Source organism: Leopardus geoffroyi, chromosome A1, assembly GCF_018350155.1.
Source record: "Leopardus geoffroyi isolate Oge1 chromosome A1, O.geoffroyi_Oge1_pat1.0, whole genome shotgun sequence".
In the NCBI taxonomy this organism is placed as follows: domain Eukaryota; kingdom Metazoa; phylum Chordata; class Mammalia; order Carnivora; family Felidae; genus Leopardus; species Leopardus geoffroyi.
This window is the reverse complement of record NC_059326.1, coordinates 135,116,080-135,143,381: the sequence shown is the minus strand read 5'-3', so window position 1 is coordinate 135,143,381 and position 27,302 is coordinate 135,116,080. Positions and strand designations below refer to the sequence as shown.

The 27,302-nt window shown below is 41.6% G+C and overlaps 1 long non-coding RNA gene across 2 annotated transcripts in view; it reads left to right on the top strand.

The window, feature by feature from the left end:
• Positions 1-27,302, top strand: part of LOC123606617 — a 113,207-nt gene that overhangs the window by 11,073 nt on the left and 74,832 nt on the right. For both annotated transcript variants that reach the window (XR_006716390.1, XR_006716388.1), the window contains exon 2: positions 23,681-23,765. This is a non-coding gene — a long non-coding RNA (uncharacterized LOC123606617). The remainder of the gene's footprint in view (positions 1-23,680; positions 23,766-27,302) is intronic.

Sequence of the window (27,302 nt, the reverse complement as noted above, 5' to 3'; positions counted from 1 at the left end):
AATGATCCAGGAAGGTTAGATTGTTATGGTGTGAAAACAAACAATCGAAAAATTAAAATAGAACCACAGCATTGCCGAAGAACAGCTTTTTAGTAAATAGCAACAGCTGTGGGCAGAGTATGCGAAGTTTGTTTTTCCTCCCCAAACCCAAGCACAGTGCACTTGTGAGCCCAGCACTATTCAGTGGTGAGTTCTTGGGTAACCACCTCTTGTTCCACATAGGCTCTCTCTGTCACAGTGGAAAAAAGGAGACATGTGAGTTTGTTTTCTAACATGGCTCGCACTTTTATAGCACTTCATCCGGTTGTTGACAACAGCGCAGCGAGGTGAGCAGAAAAGATAACATTATGCCCAATTTTTAAATCAGGAATCTTAAGAAGAGGCAAAGCCACAGGGTGAATAAGTGGTGGAGCTGACACCTGCCAACTCCCGGGTCAGTGTGCCTCAGGTCGGGAGACTTTCTCTCTTTCCCAAGGCTCACTCTGTATTGTTGATGGCCAGCTCTCTCGGTTTTCCAAAGCTGTTGTTCTGCTTTTGGGTCCTCCTCTTGTCAGCCTCCTGTTTTCGGTGCTCTCTTCTCCCCTGCCTCCCTACCCAACATGGATTCCATGGTACAGACTTTCAGTCGTTCTCCTGTATACTCAGTAAAAGCCTATGAGAACACGTCCTATAGTAGCATGAGCTCAGTAGACATCCTCCATGCATCATCCCCCATTGTCATTTCACTAACCTAGGCATAGCCGGGCTCTCCTTTGTGTGCAACTGAATCTTTGGACCCTGTAATGTTATGGTAGGATTTTGCTGTACCATCAACTCCTTTTTACTGTGCTCTTCAATCACATTGCTGACCGGCTGTCCATCTCCTCAGGTTCAGCACTCAGACTATGGGGAGCTGCTGTAGGAAATCACCAACTGGTCAGATTAATGCCAAAGTCAGCTTTTGCTGGGCCACTGGTCAGATCTTGCTTGATCTCCAGTGTGTTTTTCTGTACCCTGTTTCAAGTTTACTCCTTTCAAACCTCAGATCCCTTCCTCCCTAGAAGGAGGCGACTTCTTACTTCATAGAGACAACAGAAGCCATCAGATGGCCACAACTTTGTCTTCTGGCCATGAGATCTATACGTGTTCTTGAATTATGTGCTCCTTCTCTATTCTAAGATCTTTCCATGCACTGTGCTCTGGATGCCATTTTTTTGTCTGTTAGTGTGTTTATTTCCAATGTTCCTCCTCAAAAAGTTGATGTCTGTCAAAAAAAAAAAAAAAAAAGGACAAAACAGAGAACCTTCCTTAGACACCCCCATCTCATATGCTGTCCATTATTTTGTCAGTCTCCACCTATTCATAGTAAACTTGTCCTCTTTACCACCTTTTTAAATTCCTTTTCACTCTTCGAGGTTTTATCAAATCCAGCTTCCTTCCCCATCCCTCTATCCAAACCTGTTCCACTGACTAAGCTCACCAGTGATCTCCAGGTTCTTAGGTTCAATGGACACCATGCCGTTTTGTTTTATCTCTCAGAGGTATAACACAGAGTTACACATTCTATACTCATCTTTGGGGAAACATTCCAAACTTTTCCAACACCATTCCCACCGGGTTTCCTTTTAACTGGCTGACCAGAGCTTTTGTTCTCTTCTGAAGATTCTCTCTCTTCTTCTACTCATCTGTTAAATTTTTTTTTTTTACTTGACACACTTCTCAGATGATCTTATCCATATCCTGTGCACTGATAAGTCCCCAAACTGAACCGTTGCCAAGAACTTTCTACTAAGCTTCAGACCCATGTACCCATCTGCCTACTTGACATCTGCATGTATGAGTTTCATAGGCCTCAAGAGGAACATGTGCAAACTTGAACTTGTGACCTTTCCTCTCAGCACTTTATTCTTCCTGTAGCACATGACCCCACCATCCAGTCAGTTGTGCCTGTGAAAGCCCTAGTTGTTGTTACCTGTCGTAAGCACTCTTCTTGTCTGCCTAGCATCCATTGCCTCCTGTGCTGGTGATAGCTGCTCAGACGTCCTCCACCATCCTACATCTATTTGCTCCAGATGGAATAGCTTCTGCCTTTTTTTTTTAATTTTAATTTTTTTTTTTTAGCTCCAAGAGTGTTTGCTTTACCAGAGACTAGCCAATTAGGCTCAGTGGTATGATACTTCCTGAAAATACCGAGAAGTTCTCTTCTGCTGGAGTTGCTACCCTATGAGGCTGTAGATCTGGAGCTCCCAGGGGCTGTCTTGCTACCATGAGGAAAAGAGTAAAGCCAAGGCAGCAGGTATATGATCCGAAAGGGACCTGCTCCTAAAAACATCAACTGAACTCCTGGATCCAGCCAGGTCTGAAGCATCTGATCTACTTCTAGGACTTTACCCAGACTTGAATCAATCCGTTTCCTTTCAGGCTTAAGCTAGTTTGAACTGGGCTGCGATCGCTGTACAGAAACAGACTTATTATTGCCTTTGGTTCCTCCTCTTCCCACACCCCTCCCTCGCCTCTCCCCATCCAGTCAGTCCTCAAGTCTTTTTTACTCCAGTTTCGGATTAGCTAAATATCTGAGAAGTCACTCGCCGGCAATCAATTCCACCCGTCATTCTAGGCCAAAGCGTTATCTCAGCTGGACAATCACAGTGGCATTCTAACTGTCTCTTCAGTATACTGCCCTCGCAACGATCAAGGTGATCTCCGTAAAACACTAAATCTGACTAGGTGTCTTCCCTATCGAGAGCTCTTCAATGCTCCCTCTTGCCCATATAATTAAGTCTAAAAGTCATTCATGTGGCCTTTGGCCTCTGAATGGGCTAGCCTCTGCCTAGCTTTCCAACTCCATCTCATTCTGTTTTCCCTCTGATTCCCCTTATCCCAGTGAGGCTGGTCATGACTCCTAAATCTCAGCACTGCTGCAAATGCTGTTCCCAGCACCTGGAACAGTCTTCCCCCCGAACTCTCCTTAACTAACTACAATTTAAATGTTACTCCTCGGGAGAAGGCTTCCCTATTAAACCCGGCCACTTTCTTCCCTGAGCCATCTCTCATGCCCCAACGCCTCATATTCTATACTTTGCCTTCTTAGCCTTTGTATTTGTCATCATTTAATAAAGCATTTAATGTTAATGATTCACATACTGTCTGACGCCCCCACTAGACTCTATGCCCCTTGAGAATAAAGGCCAGGCCTTTTTTGTTTATAACTATAGCTTATCACAGGGCCTGACATCGTTTTGGTTGATTTCCTCTGTTCTGAGGGTGGGGGAATGGGAGAAGAGGGAGAAATGAAAGAAAAATAGAGACGTTTGATCAGGCTTCCAGATTTCATTTTAGGCTAAAAACTTCAGATTGAAACAGTTGACCATCCATTATGCCATTAAAGCAGTATCTTTTGCAGGGGAAGATAAGACCGAATGGAGTGATTTCCTAAAAGTCTGATGTATGTAAAGAATAAAATCTGAAAGAGAAAAGGAAAGAAAAACACACAAAATCTCATCTTGCCCTCTTCTCTTCAACAAAGTTTAATGAAAAAAATAAATAATAATAAAGAGAGGGAAGGAATCACACTAGATTAAAGATTTTTAAGGGACATAATGACTAGGTACAATGCAAGGTCCCAAGTTGGAGTTCAGTTTGGAGAAGTCAACTGTAAAGTGACTTTTTGTGGATAAGCAGGGGAAATTTGAATACAGACTGAACTTTAGATCAGAGGAAGATGTATTGGCAAGGAAAGATTGATATCTTTAAAGAAAGCAGGTTACAGACAGCATGTGATCACCTTTCCGTAAAAATATGTGTACGTATATTTGTATGTGTGTAGATTCTAGATTCTTTGGCTGGCCTAGTAATTAAATCAGCATAAGACAGATTCATAGGAGAAAAACACGTTTAATTTTGTATGTACAGGAGCTTCACACAGACATGAGATGGTCGAAGGTGGCAAATCAAGGTTTGTATGCCATCATGAGCTAAAGAGAAGGGTGTAGGGTTTGGGGGCTTCACAAGGAAGGGAAATGATTCATAGGAAGATTGGAAAAGCGTATGTTTGGCAATCAGGTGTTTGCCATGCCATGCAGAGAAGTGTTTCTGACGTAAAAAGTTATCTCTGGTAATAGTGCTTTCCCTGGTACAGGCTCCCTATCTAAAATTTTTTATGGAGTTAAGAGAGAGGTAAAACGCTTTCTTTTCTTTTCTTTTCTTAGAGAGAGAGAGAGAGAGAGAGAGAGAGAGAGGATGTGCACACAGGGGAAAGGCAGAGGGAGAGGGAGAGAGAAACTTAAGCAGGTTCCATGCCCATTGCAGAGCCCAGCGAGAGGCTTAATCCCATGACCCTGGGATCATGACCTGAACCGAAATCAGGACTTGGCGCCCAATTGACTGAGCCACTGAGGCGGCCCTAAAAAGCTCTTCTTGAGTGTGTTAGGTCTTGAATGCCTTTAGTTCAAATAAGCCGCGTGCCAAAATGGTACATTCTGGCTCAATATCCCTGAACCCCATCAAAGCACAGAAACAGCTTTCAGGATATATGCACAGGTGTGTTAACAGTGGTAATCGGTGGGTGGTAAGAATATGGTGCTGTAATTTTCTTATTTTTCTTTATCTGGATTTATAACTTTTTATAAGGCACAAACATCGCTTGTGAAATAGTAAAAACTGAAATGTGAGTTAATTTTAAAAATATTTAAAGCAGGCTTACACAGACTCAGATTTTTACTGAAAGCTGTCCAGGACATTTTTTCTGTGTCCTCCACCTTAGCAATGAAGAGTGTGTCCCAACTTCTGAATTGGTCTCAGCAGGAAGGATTAAAATTTTTAGCAGTCCTTGAACTGAAAGTGAATCAATCCGATATTGAGCATGCATACATTTTCTGCTGGCAATGTCAGTAAACGACCTCCCCATCAGTAGCAAGAAAAGTTGCAAGAAAGCAACTTTACAACAAGGTGCTCACTTAATTACCAGGCAATGATGAAGCGGCCGTTTCCTGCTCTAATGGAAAAATCCAGAGTTCATCAACTCTTAAAGGTAGTAAGTACATAGAATATTTAGAAAATGCTGAGTTCCAGTGCTACCTGACAAGGGGAGGAAAGAGCATTTTGAAGACATCTGTAAAAGACTGGAAAGGTCACCACTGGACACCATTGAACAGAGTATCAAGAGACTTGTATTCAAGCCCCAACCTTACTCTGAAGGGATTGGAAAAGTTCCCAGCTATGATAGTCCTCATGTTCCTTATCTGTGAAATGAGATCTAAACAAAATCTGAAAACTTAATTGCTTCACAACTGTGGTTTATTGGATAACAAAATACAATTGTTGGACACTAAGCCACAACGTTAAATACACCACGAGAATTTTGCTAACATCCCCTTTAATGGGTTCTCACATTCGGAACAAGTTGCCTGCAGAGGGCACTAGTCCGTTAATAACATCTACTTTTTGAATCAGTTTGACTCAAGATCAGGAAAGGTCCTGCTCCACATCATATATCCAAACCTTCTTTCTTATAGAGGAGAGAATTGAGGCCCAGAGAGATTAGGTTACTTGCACAGAATCACACAGATAAAATTGGCAGAGCTGAGTTAGGATAAAAAATTCTGATTCATGCTTAAAAAAAACACAACTTTTGGAGATCTAAAACTCGAGTTGCATTAATTGCTCATTTACTAAATCACCTTTCCTGAAAACAATAACATCACTATCGCCAGAAAAAAAAAAGGCACTACCCCAGAAAAACTACTCTTGAAGATACTTTGCTTGAAGATATTTCGTTCCAGTGTCACTCCTCAATAACATTGTTATCTAGTGAAATTCCCTAATTTATTATCATTTTGCTGATAACCTTTTTTTAATGCTTATTTATTTATTTTGAGAGAGAGAGAGAGAGAGTGCACACACACATACACAAGCAGGGGAGGGGCAGAGACAGGCAGAGAGAGAATCCCAAGCAGGTTCCATGCCCTCAGCATGGAGCCAGACACAGAGCTCAAACCCACAAACCATGAGATGGTGACCTGTGCTGAAATCAAGAGTTGGGTGTTTAACCGAATGAGCCATCCAGGTGCCTTGATAATCTTTGCTATTTTAATATTTCTTTGCCAAATGTTTATAGCCCTCAAAATGCACTGGGGGATAGGAGGGTATATAGGGCTTTTTCCCCCTCCCGGTCCCATTGATAGCAATTAATTGTCAACCAATGGGCTGGATCTATGTCATTCCTCTGTTAAGATTATGCTACTTGACTGACATTGTGGTTCCCTCAGGCTGGTGTTCAGTTATTTCAGTCCTCCAATGGTCAGCTTAGATCTAGCACTTTGCCAGATGGTCCATTCCTTGCCAACATTCCAGAAAACGGTAAATCTGGTCAAATACTGTATGGGGACCCAGGCTCTGTAAAACCATGACGAGGATGTGTTTGATATCTTTGGGTTTTTTGGTTTGTTGTTTTGAGAAAGAGATGTATAGGGTGTAGTACATGCTGTAGCACAGGAATTACCAACTTTGGAGCCCAGTAGACATAGGCTTAAATCCTGCCTCCATCCATGTATCAGTGGGTTCTCCTCAGCAAGTTACTTTGACTCTATGAGTATCAGATTTCCTATCATGGTATTTATCTTACAGAGTGAGAATTGAATGAGAAAATTATATGAAGTGCCTCAGTCTGCACATGGCACAGTACAAGTGAGTCTCCCACTTGTAGCATATGACCTGTTTCAGAATTAAGAGAGAACAAAGAGTAGAAGTCTACAGTGTCCTAGATTCAAGGTCATCGCTATTAAAGCAAGGTGTTGTCTTTAAAACATACCGTGGAGAAAAAAAAAAATAAAAGTAAAAAAAAAAATAAGTGAATAAAACATACCATGGGGAATAGATCAGATGAATATTCTAGCGGATGAGTTTCAGAAAAGTAGCTTTGAACCTTCCTCAAGTTCATCAACTTTCATAGCAGTGACATTACTAAACTATAGCCTAGGTCACCCCACACAGTTTCACTGTGACCAAAGAGCATGCTCAGTGAAGAATACGGATAGAGGAATTTAGAACACTTAGCCACTCTCACTCTCTGATATTTCCAGGGTGCAGAGAGAGCATGTCAGCTGATTTTTAAACTCAGGCTTTTCTTAGAACTCATGGGAAAGACGATGAGGGAGGACCCCAAAGCATGATGGTCCACGCATAGGTATACAGCTGCTGTGGTATTTCTTCACAGTTTTGCATAGTTGGTTTACACCCACTGGATGCATGTTAAGTTCACAGCACTAGACATATATTATTTCATTCAAACTCTGCCACAACCGGATGGAGCGATACTATTATTAACTTTAATATGTTGATGGAGAAACCGAGGTTTCAAGCGAGGGTGTGGCTCAGCCAGGTCACACAGCTAGTAGTGTAGTGAAACCAGGGTGAAGCCCTCGCAGGGACTTCACCTTTGCCTCTGTGGTCTCTTCCGTATTGGCTCTTTCTGAATGCGGTAATCGTAGGCAAAAAAGTAGGTAGCAGCCTGAGGGAGGAAAAAATAGGAAACTTAAAAAAAATCCACCAAGGACCCAAACCATTTAAATCCATACAGTCTACACTGACATGGCTTTACTATTCTAGGGTGCTCATCAGCCAAAGTTTAGCGTTCCAGAAAGCTATGGCCCAGGAAGGTAATAGTTACGAATAACTTTATTGTTCATTCCAGGAACTTCCCCAGAGACCCACTGATTGAAAAGATCACAGGATAATTTTACATCAGTTTGAGCATTTTCAAAGCCCTCACCTCAAAATCTTCACCTTGTTGGGTTCAGTAATCCTAAGGATTGTATTACCATCCTCACCCAACCCTAACCAGACCTCCCAACCCCTTCACTGAAAGACACCCATTGAAAGAACCAGACTTCACAATCTGAAAATGTTCTCAACCTTGACCTCCCCGTTCTAAGCCCCTGCTAAGACTGTCAAAGTAGTGTTCTCTGTTACCTGTTAAGCAATGGCTCTCAACGGGGTCCGATTTTCCCTCCCAGGGAACAAGACATTTTTGATAGTCACGACTGGGGTGCTACAGGGTGTAGGTCAAGATTGCTGTGAAACATTCTACAATGTACAGGGCGATCTCCCTCCCCCAAGAAGGCATTATCTAGTAACAATAAGTTATTTTGATAATATTTTGAGGAGCCAGGACTTGTACCACTAATTAGTAATATCTAAATCAGTTCTATGAAGAAGTTTCCTAAATTCTGAACCATTAGGTCTGCATTGTTATCCTTCATTGCTATTGATTTCTGGTGTCCCTGCAAGTTTGTGAACTCTAATCCATGGTCCCTATCCTTAAGAAATTTCATCCTGAGAGTCTACCTTATAGACATATACCTGCCTTTCTTTTATGGGGCTTGCTGTCTCCTAAAAAAAGATCACCTGGTGGTTCATTTATCTTTAATTTCTACACTTCGTGTTCTGTACAAGCAGTTTGAATTGATGAATTTGAGACCATGGTTTTTTGAGGACATGTCCTCCTTAGCTATCTTAATAACTGCACAGTTGCTGAAGTTGTGAACACGGCTTTCACAAACAGGAAGTATGTTCTCCTGGCAGCCAAATAGCATGAATTCAAAGTAATAGAGGATATTGAAATTAGTACTTTGAACTTCACCTTTTCTTCTAGAGATTTCCACTGATAACAGTATTTCCTTGGAAGTGTGTGTTTGCGGTTATAAGATCAATTTGTGACCCCAAAATATAAGTAGTCTACTTTTCCTGCTTGTGGTGGGTAAAAGGCAAAACCAATATATATATATATATATATATATATATATATATATATATATATATATATAAACAGTTCAAAAACTGGTATTACTTAAATCTTGAGATATTGCGCAATAGTTTTTTGAAGACAAGCAATGGGCTTGGATCTTGAGGACTTAAGGAAGTGAAATACCAGCCCTCACTGTGGGCATAGGAGCCAACACTTACATTGTTGAAATGAGGCCCAGGATGATCTCAGCCTGTGTGGAGACTGTATTGACGACCCCACGGTGCCTTTGTATGAGGCAGCAAAGTCTCTCTCACCAGGAGCCTCAGTGAACCTTCCCAAAGCTCTCAAGCCCATCACAGAAATACTGCCTGTCTTAAAACTTGCTTCAGGAAGGACCCAGGAAGTTTTCATTTTTTAAAGTTCTTGTAATGATATGAGTCTTAAATCTTGCAGGCACCCACTCAGACCCCCAGGGTTGCTATAAAGATAATGTCAAAGACCAAACATTTTAGCTAAAGCAGATGCAGAAAGAAATCTTATCTAAATTGCCGTTATCTGGCTACAGCAGAGCCTCCAGAAAATACAACTACCGTTAATCCCCCTCCCGGGGAGTTTCCTGCAAATTCAGCTGCCATGGGGACAGATTGCCCATTCCCAGTAGCACCAAAAGGCACAGCAGAACCTTCATGCCTTCCGATTAAAGCCCTGGGCACCACCACTGCCACCCCTTTGTGAAATTTTGCTACATGAACCTTTTTATCTCCGGCTATTGGGTGGATTTCTCATCACTGAGCATTTCCACCTGCGTGCACAGATTATCCTCGTCTTTTCTCCTGATTATCTATTGTCAGTTAATTTGCAGGCCCCCAACGACTAGACACAAGTTAGAAGAAGAAAAGTTTTCCTCTGACAGTTTCAGTGGTGATCAGAGACTGCTGCTGAGATCTGAGGACCTCTGACCCAGCAGACGGGTAAATTTCCCTACTGGTGCTCAGGGTCTGGTTGAGCAATCAGCGTCGCTCCGTTTCTTTTCTTGCCAAGACTCAAATTAGCAGGAGAAACCACTTATACAAACTAGCTCTTTGTATGTTGTGGCTCTTGGTTGGAGTGCTCTTAGGTCCTTTCCCTCGCGGGGATGGCTGTTGTGTCCCGTGTGTCTTGTTTTGTGTCCTGAGAGCTTGCTTGGTTTGCATCTGGGGAGAGCATTCACTGTCTGGTTTTCTGTCGGCCTGGGAGTGCACATTTTGGGAGCTGTGCTCAAAAGAGGCTATTAGGTTGGAGGCATGGGAATCTGTGGTCTGCAGGCAAGAATAAGAGTGGGTACCCCCTTTGCTGCTGGTGTCCGACTAACCATTGCTGGCCGTTAGAGGGTTTGTCTTAAATCCAAATAAAGGATCTTGGTCCATAATGCCTCCTTCTCTGTTTCTACATTGCCTTGCTAGTGCGGGGAGGTCCCATTCCAGCATCGTCTGCCTGGTGTGACAGACAGGAACGTCTGTGGTTGGGGGCATCTCATTTTGGCGGGCTGCGGAATTGGAGACACGAGTTTACACGAACACCATCCTCATCACGTGTTGGAATGAGCTTCTTTGCTTTCTTTCTCTTTGGCTAGCATCAGAAGTGACTTTGGATCGTGGGGCTTCATCTCCCCCACCCTTTGGGGGATGCCTCTTGTGTCCATGGCCAAGTCGTAGAAAGGCTTATTGGCTTTGAGTCACACTTTGAAACAAGTATCCCTTTCGAGATCTTAAATCACCGTTGGCCAGACAGCAGATCCTTTGGTTTAGAAAAGCTTTTGTATTTGAGAAGATTTTTAAAGAGCTCTCACCTTAAACAAATATCCTATTACCAGTATGGGAAGATCATACCCAAAGAAGGACACCAGAAAAGATCAGCTAGCTTAGAAGACTCCCTTCACAAAATTAATTTTTTTAATGTGTATTTATTTTTAAGAGAGAGACAGAGCATGAGCGGGAGAGGGGCACAGAGAGAGAGGGAGACACAGAATCCGAAGCAGGCTCCAGGCTCTGAGCTCTCAGCACAGAGCTCGACATGGGGCTAGAACTCACGGACCACGAGATCATGACCTGAGCTGAAGTCAGACGCCGAACCGAATGAGCCACCCAGGCGCCCTAACAAAATTAAATTTTTTTAAACATTTTAATTTATTTTTAAGAGACAGAGTACAAGCGGGAGAGGGGCAGAGAGACAGAGGGAGACACAAAATAGGAAGCAGGCTCCAGGCTCTGAAGTGTCAGCACAGAGCCCGACGCAGGGTTCAAACTCATGAACTGTGAGATCATGACATGAGATTAAGTCAGACCCTTAACTGACTGAGCCACCCAGATGCCCCTTACTATTATTATTATTATTATTATTATTATTATTATTATTATTATTTTAATTTTAGAGAGAGAGAGCACAAGTGAGGGAGAGGGGCAAAGGGAGAGGGGCAGAGGGAAAGAGAATCTCAAGCAGGCCCCATGCTTAGAGCGCAGTCTGAGGCGGGGCTCAGTCCATGACCCTGGGATCCGACCCGAGCTGAAACCAACAGTGGGATGCTCAAGGGACTGAGCTACCCAGGTGCCCCCAGAGCAGTTACTTGCAAAGGTTACATCCTTCTCCTCCCTCTTTGAGAATGCAAATCTTCTACACCCCAGAACTGTCTTCTCAGAGACCTGAAAGCCATCTCCCTCAAACACAAACATCCGAGGAAATAACTCTGGCTGTCAGCCGAGGGGTGCTTTCTTCTACTTGTACTACTGCTTCCTGTCATAAAATGTGAGAAATTTATTTCTTCTCCTGATAAGACCACTGTTCCCCCTTAGCAAACCCACACTGCCATTTCCTCAGCACACCCAGCCTCTCAAAAGTAACGTCTCAGTCCACTGAAACAGTCACCTGAGGCTGAACTGTGCGCAGCCTCTGTGTGGTTACACATCACGGCAGCGAGAAAGAACTTGAAAATCTGTCCCACAAATATTAAGAAAAAGCTTTAGCCCTTATATTGAACAAATAACATTGCACACAGAAACGTAGTTTGAATAAAAAGTGGGGCAAAGATGAAAACGAACTCTTGCATGAACTAGTGAGTTTTTGAATGTCTGTGTGCCATAAGGTCTCTATTTGTATCTGTGTATTAGCTTACGTAGGCCTAGGTATGCATGTTACATGATGTCGTATTTTCTTGCCTCTGGATGGTATGCCAAGTTCATTTATAAAATTCCTTAAAAGAGTTCTGTTTTAATTGGCTTGGAGAAAAAGAAATACTTAAATAAATTAAATATTCCTAAAACTGAGAACCCCAGAAACGAATCCAAGTATTTTTCAAGTTCACATCATTTGGGTAACTCTTTGGTAAATAACATCAGCTTAATATTGCTGGCTTAACAAAAACAACTGTGTCTTCTGAGTTAACAGCCCTATGATGCAAGCATATATTTTTAGGCTACTTGAGTTTATTAATTAAATACGCTAATATATTTATTAGACGTTGAGGAGTGTAAAACTTTACAGATTTGACTTTAATCAAATTTAATCATTGCTCTTATAACCTTCAGTCCAATCATAATTGTGTTTCAGTGTATAACTGCTTAGAGGTAGTTTCTGAAATCTTTTTGGTAATTTGAAACCTTAAAGCTGTCCTAAGTTTTGTTAAATGACAGATATTCATTGAATATCTACATCATTTTTAGATAAGATACCGAGGCATTAGTTACTGAACATAACTTTAAGTTTATCTACTTTGGCCTTCTTATTTATGAGGAGAGATTAAAGATATTTGAATCTATTAATAAACATGATCTTTTTGTCACATTGAGAAATTATACTATGAGGAAACATATGCCTCTAGAAATTATGAGATAATATGTTGATAAGCATTCTAATTTAACTACACAATGCTGGTATATGACAGTTTACAATAGTCTGCTTCTTAGTTTTCTCTGCAAAAGAAAAGTTATTAAGGATTGAAAAGTATAATCAATATATGTAAATTAAGCTACAAGAAACAGTAAGGGTGAAGAAATAAAAACTCTGAATGCCAAGTATTTAAGGAATGTCAGATTGTTTTTGTTAAGGAGAAAAAAGTAATTCTGTCCTAAAGTCATTGTTTAAAGATGGTTTCAGAATGAGAAAGGTAAAAGTGAGGGACAAAAACATGAATGGATTCAGAAAGATGTAAAGGGTTGGGGACTGAAGGTTGGGACAGTGCACAGAGAGAGAATATCTCATGTGGTCAAGCTGGCTAAGATTGAATGGATTTATTATAAGGTTTAAAATGAATTTTAAAATCAGTATGTACCAGTGCAAAGCCAGAATTTGGTTTTCTCTCTCTTAAAAAGACGAACTTTGTCGGACTATTGGTCTATTCTTAATAAGAGATTGTGAAAGGTTTCTTTTACCTTTTTTTAAAAAATTATTTATTTAAATCCAAGCTGGTTAACATCTAGTGTAATAATGGTTTCAGGGGTAGAATTTAGTGATTCATCACTTCCATACGACACCCAGTGCTCATCCCAACAAGTGCCCTCCTTAATGCCCGTCACCCATTTACCCCATACCCCACCCACCATGTCACCAGCAACCCTGTTTGTTCTCTGTGTTTAAGAATTTCTTATGGTTTGTCTCACTCTCTGTTTTTATCTTATTTTTGCGTCCCTTCCCCGATGTTCATGTGTTGTGTTTCTTAAATTCCACATATGAGTGAAATCATATGATATTTCTCTTTCTCTGACTTACTTCGTTTAGCATAATGCACTCTAGTTCCATCCATGTTGTTGCAAGTGGCAAGATATCATTCTTTTTGATCTCTGAGTAGTATTTCATTGTGTAAGTCTTCTTTTTTTTTTAATTTGTTAAATGTTTATTTATTTTTGGGAGAGAGAGAGAGACAGAGCATGAGTGTGGAACGGGCAGAGAGAGAGAGAGGGCGACACAGGATGTGAAACAGGCTCCAGGCTCTGAGCTGTCAGCACAGAGTGCAACACGGGGCTCACACTTGGGAACAACGAGATCATGACCTGAGTCGAAGTCAGACGCTCAACCAACTGAGCCACCCAGGTGCCCCATTCCACATCTTCTTTATCCATTCATCAGCGGAAGGGCATTTGGGCTCTTTCCATACTTTGGCTATTATTGATAGCCCTGCTGTATACATAGGGGTGCATGTGCCCCTTTGATCCTTTACCTTTTAAATAACCTACCTAGGAAACAGATTCTGTGTTTTATTGAAATAATTTCCAGTGCTTTATTACGTCTTTGATTATTTTAGAAGCCCAAGTCTCTTTTTCTCCCCCCTCAAAAAACTGACCTGTGATCTTGTTTAATCAGATGTTCAAACCTTTGACATTTTGGACAACTTCCTAAAATCAAATTCTAAATGAAGTCTCCTTGACCTCAAATTGACAATGAGACTTTTCAGAGAGTCCCTGGAAAATCTCAAAGGATTTTTCCTCTTACCTTGCTAAAAGAGATATAAACTAACTTCCTAGAAAGCTGTTAATGCCCTCCATATCCATGATATGTCTTGATATAATGTTAGGAGCCATAATTCCAGTCATTATCCTAAAAATTTGTGTGTCACATAAACAACCACATTTCTTTGTCAATTGCACTATTTTTTTACAGTGAACTTTTGTCAAACTTTAACAATGGTCATTTACATTTTTTTGTCATTCACAGATAGTTATTGTTGTATTCTGGTGCTTTCCTAAGACTCTTACAGTTAGTTACAAGCTAGAATACTTTGTGTTCAACAAAAGGGGTATCTCAGAGAACCATAGAAAGGTCTCTAACAGGTACTCTGGGATACAGGCTTCTCATGGCATTGCTTAAATAACTTGGAGAACGTAGCTCTAGACTAAGTGAGGATTTCCAGAACTCTAGGGGACAAGCTGATGAGTTCATCAAATTTCTAACCCAAGATCAAGCAGAACAAGAATTAATTACATGGGACTGAATGAACAGATGAAGAATGATTATAATTTTTATAGTTTTGTTTGGAACCACTGCTGATTCTTTAATGTTTTATTTTCTGGCTATAATTTCTCTTTTCTATTTTCTAGATGTTTTCTCTTTTCTCATAAGCCTTTTGTAATTCATAATTTAGTAGGTTGTATCTTTGTAAATTAAAGTGAAACATTTATCTTTTCCTCCCTACAGAATTCAGAAACTCTTATTGCATATTCTTATTTTCATTGCAATATAATTTTTTGAAATTTCAATAAGAATTTGTTCTCCTTATAACAGGACATAATTGAAAAAATTGGTTTTATCACCAAGGCTTTGGCTGAAATGTCATATTTGCGAATAGTATGATAGAATCAGATATGACTAGACAGTATTAAGGAATTAAGATTGGCTTTATGGAGTCAATGTTTACAAAGTCCTCTTGAAAAAACTGGCCTGTTACCTGGTTTATAGTTTTCCTAGTCTTATAGATGAGTACAGAATGTCACTCTTTGGCAGGCCCAGGAACTTTAGAATATTTGGGGGATCTCAAGAAAAGAGGAAATCATCCAAATCTATAGGTACTGCAAATGAAGTCTCATAAGTTCTTGGCTTGGCTTATAAGCATTAAGAGGGATTTAAAAGTCTAATCTGAGGTTCCTTACAATAGTTCCAATAAAGCAAACATAAAAAGGCCTATGTGGTCAATTACCACTCACCCTTGCTGCGTTTATGTAAATGATCAGGCCAACTTTGATGAGTCTAGGCTTATTTTGTCAACATGACTAATCTTACTTTGATTATCTTTGATTAAGATAGGGGAATCTTACTTTGATTATCTTTGATTAAGATGGTAGAGAAACATTTTATGTTTCAATGAAAAATGGTAACCCATCTTTCTGTGTTATCAGCTTTGGGTCTTGTTCATTGTTTTTGAGCTGTTTTTCACCTCTTTGCAAACTGTACCCTGCTGTCTTGCTTATTTTGTTGGTGATTAATGATTGCAATTCCCCCCCCCCCCCCCCCGTTCTGACTTGGTATCACTGGGAATTAAAACTGCCTTTTTCCTGAAGCCCTCCCTGCAAGCTGAAGCTGGACACCTTGATATAACTTGTAAGCATTTATCACCCCAACAACGGAGGCTGCTCGTAAACACCAGGACACCTACATCTTGCATGCTTTGCTCCAGGAAGTAACCATGACAATGACGTTATCATCCTCACTAAAGATGCTTTGAACCCAACACCTAGAAATCTTGACTGGCTCCCCTCTTGACTCAGAACCTGCATTCATAGTCTGCTCCAACCATTATTCTGTGTTTGTTTTTCTTTCCCTCTGTATACCTTGCCTGGAATCTTTAATTAGAATCTTTCTCCACAGCAATCAACCTAGCTGCTGCTGCTGATGCTTTTTCTTCTTCTTCTTCTTTATGAAACTTCTAGGGAAGTTTCAGATGGGGAGAATGTGGGGAACCATTCAGACTTCCAGAGGTGATTTTATTTTATTTATTTATTTTTTTCAACGTTTATTTATTTTTGGGACAGAGAGAGACAGAGCATGAACGGGGGAGGGGCAGAGAGAGAGGGAGACACAGAATCGGAAACAGGCTCCAGGCTCTGAGCCATCAGCCCAGAGCCCGACGCGGGGCTCGAACTCACGGACCGCGAGATCGTGACCTGGCCGAAGTCGGACGCTTAACCGACTGCGCCACCCAGGCGCCCCCAGAGGTGATTTTAAAGTGAAAACCTTTGAGCTAAAAAAGATACAGAAATAAATCTTCTTTTAACTCCTCTTATCTGACTGAAGCAGAGCCTCCACAGTATACACCTGCCATTAACCCCCCTCTAATGGGAGTTTGCTGTGAATTCAGCTGCCTTAGAGACAGACTGCCCATTCCCACTGGCATCAAAAAGTCCCCCCCCCCCCCCCCCCCCGCCAAAAGCCTCTTCTTATCCTTGGCTGTTGAGTGAGTTACCCATCACTGAGTAGTACCACGCGTAGACATAAGCAAACCTTGTCTCTTCTCCTGTTAATCTATCTGTGGTCATTAATTTGCAGTTGCCAATCACTGGACCCAAGTTAAAAGAAAAAAAAAAAAACATTTTCTCCCAACAGTCTTCTCCTTGCTATTTACAAGAGACTGCTCCCTGATGAAAGCAGCACTGCCCTCACTACAGAATTATCTATTCTGGTACATTTGTGTGCACATGGGCAGGTGTGTATTTACAGACCTGGCAGCTCAGCCAGGTGACTGAGTGTCCTTAGGAATTTCCTTTGAGAGTCAAAGCTTATTAAAGCAGAAACACTTCCCAGAAGATCAGAAATCTGTCTGCAAACCAAGCTCATTCCCTTCCTTGTTGCATCATCAGGCCAGGCAGCTTAAAATAAATCATCTATTAAAAGTCAACCAATTACCAAACTCACCTTCCAACACTTCCAGTATTAGTTTTGGGAAACGTACTGGAAGGACTCCTTCAATGGTAACTTGACCGTGCTCTCCCTGATGACATTGTCTTGGAATGTTGGTAAACTTCTTTTGGCATATGCTTCGGGGAGAAGACAGTTGTCTAAGTTAATGACAGTCCTTAATTGGAGGCAGTTATGAGCCTTGGTGTCTGGTAGACTGGGCTCATCTCCCAACACAACCACTTGTTAGTTTTGCAAACTTGAGCAACGCTTTCACTTCTGTGAGGCTGCCTCAGTTTCCTTATTGGCAAAACGGGGGAAATAACACTTAACTTGAAAGATTTGGGGAGAGGATAAAATGAGAGAAATGTATTTGCAAGTGCTTACTTTTCTCCCTGGCTTCTTTAAGGTGCTTTCAAGATCACTTGGGACATAGGATTATCACTCTGTAGGCAGCAGTGACACAGCTCTTCTCTATATTGTAACATGTCCCCTACTCCAGTTGCTTACTTTTCCACGTCTATCTTACTCTTTCCATTATTCCTGGAAAAAGGTCACACAAGCTTTATATGGGCAGAAAACATATTCAGGTTTTCCTATGAAAACCAAATCAAAATATTTAAAGAGGAGAATATTTTTGGTCATTTTCTAAATAATAATAATTAAAAAAAAAACTTTTCCTGTTTAGTTTCATGAAGTTTTCTAGATTTTCCTCTAGCTTGGGTCTGGTGGGCACAGGCTGATATGGAGTCTGGATCACCTTCTCTTTTCTTTTTCTTGAATGTATAAGTCTCATTAGAGCTGGCTCTGCACACCATGACCTGGCTCTACTCACCATGACGAGTCACCTTGAGTCTGGACTGACTGCATTGGGCAATAAACAGGCCAAGATCTTTCTGGTCAGGGCTTGGCAGCATGAATTAAAGAAGATGCCAACATTGTTGCCAAATGAATGGCTTATATTTTCTGTCTTGGTCTTTGTGGATGGCAACCATGCTTCCCGTAGTGCCCAGTTGTGCAACAGATGCCAGAGGCACTGAGCCAGAGCAAGGGCCTCAGACGAGGTTAGGTCTTCCTGATGTGCATGGGCCTCGGTTGGGCTAGCAGACATATATGTGTTCAGCTTGAATAATCTACTATGGCAGCTTAGACTAGACTTGCTAGACTAAAGCTAATAAAATCAGAAACAGAGGCTAAGAGTGGCCCTTGGCATAGCAAGAAGGAGTCGGTCCGAAGGAGGAACTTGAGCTGGTGTTGATGTAGAGATGGGGTGTGGTCATCAGATCAGGCTCAAATGAGGGAAGATGAGTAGTCAGGTAAGGCCATAGCTTGGACACAACTGAAGACCATAACCAAGATCATTCTGTTTGCTTCCAAAGGGGCATGTGATGCTGATGGAGGCTTCGCATTTACCAATATGTGGCTTAGAGTTTCTCTTGCCATCTCCACTATAGGGCAATCAATCTGTTTCTCTCTAAAAACCAGTTCAAGGTGGACCAAGACAGGGAAAGGAGGATTTTGATTCCACTGGGACAAAAGCTGAATATTCTTCGGGCCAGGGCCACTGCATCTTTTCAGATAAGGAGTTCTGTTCCCTGAGCTGAAATATGATGCAAAGATTAGGATTTTCTCTGTGTTCATAGGGCATGGATAAAATGGAGAAATGTATATGCTTTAGGCAAAGTGTTTTTTAACTTCTATCTGTGTCCATGTAAGAGCGATATCTTTGGTAACTTTCAAGAAATACATCATTTGGCTAGTTCTCCCGTCAAGGAAACCCATCTATTGTGTGAATGCTTACCTGACTGTAAGCATTTCTATTTATGATACCCCAGAAATGACACAAATTTTGGTTAACAAAAGTAGGTATCACTGTCACAGATTATAAATAATTGTAAAACCCCTTGAGATGCCTTAAATAATTTGTCAGCCCAGACCTGGGGTGTTTTTGTTTTTGTTTTTTGACCTGTGCTTGGTCCCTCAACCTGGTCAGGAGCTTATAAAACCCTAGGGATTGGCATACAGTGGGGTAGGGATAGGAGAGGAGGTGAATGATGAGGAGCTACTCCCATGAGATCTCTGGTCCTCTTTTGCTGGGGTATCTGTCTCTCAGGGCTTTCTATACCTTTCAGAACTTTTTCCAGAACTCCTGCAAGTGTCCTACATCTTCTAGTGAAATATCCCTGGGCTAGACAGCCAGTGAGGTCCTGCCTTGTTGTAGAAGTATGAAATCAAGAAACTTTTATTACCTCTTTGGTAGTGATGTTCACACACAAAATGAGCACTGTGGGTCTGCAGGAATCAGGATCCCTCTGCCCTGGAAGAGTGCCATATCTTTCCTGAGAGCTTTCGTCTATCCCTACCCTACGGCAGCCATTACTGACCCAACACCCTGTGACTCAGCCTCGTTTTAACCAGGTGCCTTTCCAGAGGGAGAGGCAGCCTTCCCAAATGACCACACCCTATTTCTCTAAGGCTGCCATGCCACTTGGATTTTCCCTGATTAACTTTTGTGGGACTCTAGAACACATTATATACACTAAGTACAGAAATTCAAAGTCTGCCTATGATAGTTTCTTCATTGGCAAATGAAGCCTCAGTCCTAGATATAGGAACAGTACCCCCTGAAAGAAAGAAAGAAAGAAAAAACTAAAATAAACAAAAATCCTTGGCTTCTTCAGGGTTCACATATAAATACAAAGACCTTGAATTTTCAAGAGAAATGTCTTGGTACACATCAAAGCAAGGTAAAGTGCTTGAAGCTTGTAATGGATCCTGGAGTGTCTTCAGAATCTGAGGTAACATGCAGTGTAGGGTGAGGGGAAATTTTCACGTATCTCTAGCCCATGTGAAAATGATCTCATCTATCTGGATCCCGTCCACCTACAAAGCACTCCTTAGATTGAATTATCCAGGTGGTTGCTCTATCTCTCCAACATAGTATCCATGCATATAAATTAACACCAAGCATGATGCCGTTTTTAAAAACTGAACTTGAGCTTTTATAGTGTTTTGAAAATCTGCAGTTTGACTTCTATTTCCTGGAATTTTTCATTTTTGTAACATTGTTTTTTAAAAAAAAATCTCTCAGTCGATTTGTGCGGCTAAGCTCCCCCGGGAATAGGCTGACCTCCAGCAACATCTCACTCCACCCCCAGTAGGAGCTTGAATAATGACTGAGTGACAAAGTGTCTCATTCAGTTATTATTCAACTATATTAAATTGCTAAAGTTGGTAATTGGAGCATATCTTATTACAAAGGCAAAAGTTCAACATTTTTCCCCAGGCACAATAGGCTTGCACATTTAAAAACTTCTGGTCTGGTAAGGAATAGATGTTAGGACATGGAGCATGCACAGATTAAATAGGGAAAGATATATTAACCAAACCTGGGCAAAATTACCTTGAACATAGTTAGCATTCTCAAGCCTCATATCAAGGGGTGAGAGAGGGAACGTAGAGGGGAATCTTGAAAATACATCAGTATTCCCAAGCTCTGTTAGGCTTACACAACTGAAAAGCTATCATTTAAAATAGTAGAGACTGAGGGGCGCCGGGGTGGCTCAGTCGGTTGAGCTTCCAACTCTTGATTTCAGCTCGGGTCATGATCCCAGGGTCGTGGGATTGAGCCTCATGTTGGGCTCTGTGCTGACGGTGGTTATTTACTGGAAGTAGTAGTGTCTGGGGTCTGGCTGATAGGTCTAATTTGCGCTAAAATGGTCCTCCAGTGAAGGAGCCATTTCCGTAAGACAATAAGAGCTCAGATGTGGTCACCCCAAGTCTCTGCTTCAAAGGACAAAAAGTAAGTGTTGGGGACATGACAGAATTCATAGTATATGATAGTATTCCTCAAGGGTGCCTCATCAGAAGATTCATCTGGGGCACCTATTTAAGAATCTAGATTCCCAGAAGCCTTCTCTGGAAATCGTGAATACTAGGTCTGGGGTAGGCCTAGGAATCAGTATTTTTAATGAGTATCCCCATAATTCTTCTGGCAAGGCAAATGTGAGAGACACTATTCAACCAGTGATACTCATTCAAGATACATTTTTTCTTTTATTCAGTTATTTAGCACTTGCTATGTTATTTCTGAGAGCACTATCCTAGATCCCCTACATCAAAATCATCTGGAGTGTTTGATTAGAATCCAGATATTGGGTCCCATCCCAAGCCTACAAAATCAGAATCTCCAGGGATAGGACCTAGAAATCTGCATTTGAAATGGGCATTCCAGGGAAGCCTGGGTGGCTCAGTTGGTTAAGAGTCCGACTTCAGCTCAGGTCATGATCTCGTGGTTCGTGAGTTTGAGTCCCACATCTGTACTGACAGCTCAGAGCCTAGAGCTTGCTTTGTATCTGTGTCTCCCTCTCTGACTCTTCTCTGCTCACACTCTGTCTCTCTCTCTCAAAAATAAACATTAAAAAAAAAGAAGAAGAACATTCCAAGTGATTGTTATGTAATACAATTTGAGAATATCTACTGTGTGTCAGGCACATAGCCTGTCTCTTCAAGTTACCTAAGTCATCTATTCCCAGGTAAGAGGTATCGAATGCAAAATCAAAGATTTACTTAGACAGGGTTCAGTAAACAATGGATGTAGGAGCAGTGGAAAGGGGGAGACAGGCAGCTCTTCCTGCTTTAAATTACAGGTGTGCAAGTCCTGTAGGAGCAAGAAGGGAAACTGCCCTACAGATGGAGTGGCCAGGTTTTGGGGAACATGGGAAATGTAAGGGAGGCCCAGGCCCCTCCAGCCTCTGGAGCCTGTGGGCTAACCACATGCCTGGTTGGAGTTGACCGTGCAAAGGTTCCACAATCCCAGGGTCAACTGGTAGAGCACTGACGAGAACTCTCACTTGGAATTTCCTGCCAAAGCTCCAGCCCTGCAGGACATAAATATACTTTACTTTTCTCCTTTCTTCTCCCATTTCCTTGATTTTGTTTGTGCAACAGTAATGGAACTTGCCCAGGCATTGTTTCATTTTGACAGCATATCAAGGTCTGTTCTGAATTCACTTTCTCCACCAGAAGTCTATGGAGTGTTCATTGTTCCTATGGACTTTTACTGATGCACAATTGTTTTAAAAATAACTTGTCCAAAGCGTATCTGGAGAATAATAAATAAACTTATTTTAAGTGAATTTTGGCCGATGATACCAATTCTGATTTCTTTGCTTTCTCGTGAGCATGAAAGGTCAGGCAAATGCCCTTCTGATTTTGAAGGGTAAGAGTCATAAAAAAGAACACTAATAATGAAGTCCTCAGGAGTCTTGTGTAACTATAGCTCTAGCACAGAATTTGAAGTAAAAAAAATCTGAATGAACCTCATTTTCCTCATTTATGAAATGGGAATCATGAGACCTGCCTGCTTTAGCTACCTCACGAGGTTTGCTTAAAGTCCCATGACTTTTAGCTTTGCAACTTGGTAAACTATAAAACTTTATACCAATGTTGATTGTCGGTTTTAATAAATTTTTTTTCTTGTCACTGTGCCCTCCTCTAGTTTCAGATATTATTGAAACATTTTTAGATAGTATGGATCAGCCTAAAATAAAGCACTAAAAAGACATAGGAGTTTGGGGAAAGGGTGCTTGCCATTGAAATTGTCTTTATTACAGGCACAATTATTTGGACCAAAGTATTATATTTGCTGAGGTCTGGGAAGGAGGAAGTATAATCCAAATAGCAAAGGTCCCAGGGACAAATGAAAGGTACTTGGAAACTATGGTGCATTGTTTTGTTCTTCTGGATGGCAAAACATTGCCAGGACGAAGACAGAGCCCTTCCAAGTGCGTGATGAAATTTACTTTATTGACATTATCAATAAGGATGTATTTATGGGAAACAAACATGAAATACAGCTCACACTTACAGACTTGGCAGGTAAACACAGGGAAGTGTGGTGTCTGATCATGAGGCTTAAACCTTTGGGCTTATTTGGCATGGGTCTCATGCCTGATTAGCTGTGTGATTTTTAGGTAATTATCTTCCCTCATAGGTCCTCAACTTTCTCGTGCATAAAATGGGCATGAAACCGTCCATTAAACATAAGAGCATAGAGTATGTTTTTTACTGGAAGTAAAACAGTGTACGCAGTTAATTACCAGATAACGAACATTACTTCTTACATGTGGGTTGAAATCAAGAAGGATCTATGACAGAGTTTGCAAACCACAGAGTTGCACACAGGCCTCTGTTTAATATTTTGACTTGTGTGATACGAATATCTTACTTTTGATTTTCTGGGCTTTTTCCTCCTTCAAATACGGGCATATATATCTACCCTGTTGTCAGATCATCAGAAGTTAAAATATGCCCCCCCCCACCCCCCCCCGGTTCGGGACAGCAGATGGAAATGGAGCTTCATCATTCCGTATCACCTCCTCCTTAGACTTCCTAGAATCTTGTGAGAAGAAAAGAGGAGTTCTGGTACATGTGATGCAAGTTCATAAAATTAATGGTCATGCCCTAAATTCATGCGTCTTACAAGATGATGAATCATTGCTGGTGCCTGCAGAAGTTTTGTAACGGAGCAAAAAGATTAGTATATTGATTGTTAAAGTTGCCAAGTTGACAAATCCAGATGACGACGAACTTTTCTTTTAGGATTACTTAGGAGTCCTCGTGTGTTTGAAACCAGAAGGAACCTTCGAAACCAGCACCTGATGGATGAGATAGCTGGTGCACAGAGGTCAGTTGTAGCAGCAATAATAAGAAATGTTTATTGAGTGTTTGTACTCAATGCGTACCAGACATGATATGCATGTATTGTTTCATTTCATGCCCAAAACAATCCTCAGAAGTGGGTGCTATTATTAATTCCATGGTAGAGAGGTTATGGGTCGTTTATACCACAATGAAATGAAACTGAGGTTTGGAGAAATTAAGCCATGTGCTCAAGACTACACAGCTAGTTGTCTGTCCTGAGCTGCCTTGCTGTCTTAGTTCAAGCTGCTCTAACAGAATGCCATAGGCTGGATGGCTTAACCAACAGAAATTTATTTCTCACGGTTCCAGAGGTTGGGAAATCTGAAATCAAAGTGCTGGCCAATTTGGTGTCTAGTGAGAGGCCTCTTCCTGGTTCGCAGAGAGATGCCTTCTTGCTATCACTTCACATGGTGGAGAAAGATCTTTTCTTAAAAGGATATTCATCCCATTGCTGAAGGCTCCACCTTCATGACTGAATTGTCTCCCAGAGGCCTCACCTGTAAATACCATCACACTGGGAATGAGGCTTCAACATACAAATTTTGTGGGGAACACAAACATTCGGTTCATAGCACATGGTGAGAAAAAGTTTTGATTATTAACATTTATGGAGTACACGTTATGTGCCAAACGCTGTACGTGGCACTGGGAACACAAAGGTAAAATAATGAGATATGGCCCATCTTTGTGGTACATACAGAGCAGTAGGGGACACAGGCACGAATTAACGGTCACACGAACACATAATTACAAAGTAGGAAAAGTGGTTTTGGAGGGAAAGAGTAGGAGTTGTGAAAATAGAAAATTTTGTCTAGTCTGAGGAATCACGCTGGCTTCTCAGAGGATAGAACCACTGAGCTGCGCTTTGAAGGGTGAGCAAGAATTCACTAGAACAGTCGGGGGAATGTAAGCGTGTTTCAGACTCGGAAAGTGTAAGTGTAAAGACCCTTGGCTGGAGCACAAAGAGCTGGGGTGAGGGTGGGAGGTGATGCAGAGACATGAGAAGTTGGCAGGGGCCAGATTGCCCAGGGCCTTGAGATGTTTGGTCTTTATCATGAGAACAATGGCTTCTGGAATTCTCCTCAGTAAAGGTCACCAGTGTCGTGGTAGTCACCTAGTTTTACAGCCTTTCGCCAGGTTCCTTCCTCCCCAGATGTATGGAGCACCTGAGAGCAGTAGACGTAGGTCCCATGGTCTTCTAGTTTTTGGTCCTCCAGGAACCTCTGGGATCTTTCTCTGCTTTACTCCTTTTCCATCCCCTTAATGTAAGACTGCATAGTAAACTCTTTAAAAAAATTTTTTTTAATGTTTATTTATTTTTGAGACAGAGAGAGACAGAGCTTGAATGGGGAAGGGTCAGAGAGAGGGAGACCCAGAATCCAAAGCAGGCTCCAGGCTCCGAGCTGTCAGCACAGAGCCCGACCCGGGGCTCGAACTCACAGACTGTGAGATCATGACCTGAGCCGAAGTCGGAAGCTCAACCGACTGAGCCACCCAGTCGCCCCTCTATAGTAAACTCTTTAAAAATGTGTGTGGGGAGCAGGTTCTCAGTATGTATTCTTGCTAATTTTTCCAAAACCCAAATGTCACATACACTGTATTGACTACATTTAGTGAGGCCACTTACATTTTTGGAACACAACTATATTTTTAAAACTGGACTTGTCAAATATTTTGTTTTCTTCCACGTACATTAGTAGCTCCAAAACTTCTGTGCTATTAAGATCTCACTTGGGTTGAGGAGGCATTCCTCTATTGCTACTACGCTTATGGCAAAAATCATTTTTCACCCACGGTCTGGCTGCTGAGTTTCCCATTAGGGCTTATTTCTTTAGACTAAAACGTTACGCAGTACGTTAAAATTAGTGAATAATCTGAAAACATGTCACACTTAGATTATCAGTCATGTACACCGTAACGAAAACGACTTTCCAGATCTTTTCCGTTGGGCAAGTTTCCACGGGGAGAAATGGAGGGAAAGTGCAGAAGGTGGTTGAGTTCCTGGGTAAGGTGGGAAGAGGAGCTAAGAGGGGTCTGGAGGACGGAGGGAAGCTGTGGGGTAGAGATTCTGTTCTTGGAAGTTGGCAACTTTGAACAATGTCAACTCTTCTTTCTTCCCCCTTCATAAATGCTATTTATTTATTCTTTGGTAATTATCCAATACAGTGAGTAAATTTCTGGTTAAAATGTTTACTGCGGTTTCCTTTAGGCTGTAATTATTTGAGAACTTTTGATTAAAAATAGTAACGTGAAATACAAACATTTAACCCTGGCTATATAACCAGTTGTCCAAATAGACTTAACATTTTTCCACATCTATTTTCTACTCAAATATGGTAGAGCATTTTAAAGGAACACTGTGCCTGAAGGCATCATTTGGCTTAATGGGAGACGCTACTTTGAAAAGCACATTAGCTAAATTCGACAGCAGCATGATTCAAGGTGATTGACACTTGAGAGTCAGCATCCAAGTTTCTTTCATGAAGAGTAGGGGGAATTCGGCTTCAACCGAACATTTACTTATCAGTGTTTGTGCTACTGGTTTCCAGGCAGTGTATAAATTACTGCTTGCTTGCATGTGGTACAGAGAATCAAGGCAAATCCATCTTTTAGGAGGCAGCCGGGCTCTACCTGATTTATTAGTTATGGTACCATTAGGCCGACTAATGGGAGGACTCAAATGGAGACATGACAAAATGGCAGCTTTGTGCTAAGTCAGGAAGTCTCTGGAATTCCGCTGTACCGTGGGCTTATTGCTTGGCTGGAAGGAAATATGCTGAAGTGGTTAGAGCGACCCGGTCTTTCTGTTCGAAACTTGTATCTCCAGTGGCTCTGAGGTAGTTTCTCAAGTTTTCTATTTCGGGTTGGGCAGCATCATCCCAGGTGTTGAGCCAGAGGTAACTGCTTTGTGGAGTTTCCTTCAAAGCCTGTTCGAGGACTTTGAACAGTAAAAAGTGTCTGATGTTTGGGGATCGCTTGCATTGTTATGGATACAAAGTGATTCATCCTTCTCCCCGCCGCAACAGCCACTTCTGAACAGACAGAGGTAAAATGGGTCACTATGTCACAGATAGCCTAGGAACAGAGAAAAACTCACAGCAGAACTAGCCAGATGGAGGGCAGCTGGAACACAATGGTGGTCAGAAACTCACTTGAGCTCCGCTTGGTGGGTGCACAGGGCCTCTAACGGAAAGTGGATAAGAGTCATGGGCACATGCAGGACGACCGGTGGAAACATGCAACACGGATGCTTCTTTCTTAAATGGGAAATGGTAGCTACAAGGGAAGAGCGTGCCCTTCCTTTCTGCGGGAAGCTGACCAGTTGTCATATGTCTCGTGGAATGCAGAAGGGCAGCACCTAGCTCGTGTGGTGCAGGGTGAGGTAGAGGAGGAATTGAGAGTAATTTCATGAGATAGTTATTTGGAAAGAAAGGTCACTTGGTTTATTTGATCAGATTGTAATGATGCCATTTCGCAATCATCTTGCTGTTTCCCCCGCTTATCAGCCTCCTTTTTCTCA